Source organism: Asparagus officinalis, chromosome 7, assembly GCF_001876935.1.
Source record: "Asparagus officinalis chromosome 7, Aspof.V1, whole genome shotgun sequence".
Lineage (NCBI taxonomy): Eukaryota > Viridiplantae > Streptophyta > Magnoliopsida > Asparagales > Asparagaceae > Asparagus > Asparagus officinalis.
In genome coordinates this window covers 30,939,960-30,940,810 of record NC_033800.1, presented here as the reverse complement: position 1 = coordinate 30,940,810, position 851 = coordinate 30,939,960, and positions in this window count along the sequence as shown.

The window sequence follows — 851 nt, the reverse complement described above, 5'->3', positions numbered from 1 at the left end:
TCGCCCTGAAGATTTTAGTTGAAAGACAATCTCAGTAGCTTCGCTTCCGTGATATAAACTCCAAATTTGCGTGCTGGTTACTTAAATTTGGTATTACTAAAAATACTATTAATGAGATTTATGTCCTTGAAACGACATGCACTACTTGCACCATTGCGTCTATGCAATTTACGTCATGTCAAAAGATATTGGATTTAGAACTAATATATGAATCTGATGAGGACCTCATGTGATTTTTCTTGCAAAATGTGTAAAGTAGACTTTTCCATAATGAATGGTTGATAGTTTTTCTTGTCCAACCCCCGCAAGAGATCATAGTTTGTAGAACAGACTAATAAGAAGAAACTTTTACCCACCGAGAATAACACTTAAGGTTAAGTTTTAATAGGACGACTACGGTCTTCGATTTAATTTCAATATGGGTTATAAAAAAAAGAAACTTTGGACGTTAACATGATGATGGCACGTGCAAAGGATGGCACATTCAATTCAAGTCACTTAGTTATTCATGACTTTAAAAATAAATCTAGTTCTTTTTGGAGTCTAAAATTATAACTCTCAACACAAGAATTAATAATTTCAAATTTTTATTATAGTTAAAGACTTTCAGATGAGGTCAAAATAATTTAGTTTTATATCACATCTGGCACACAATATATCTTTGATGTATAAATCAGTGTCCAAATAGAAAAATCAATGTCCAAACAGAAATCATCTACAACTGTAAGAAACTTGAAGAATTTTGACTCACATTTTCGTGGGAAAGTGGAATGATGTGTTCTTGTATACCACTCCGTATCAAGCTATGAAATTAAGTAACCACTTTTTCCTTTTATATTGGCTAATAAAAT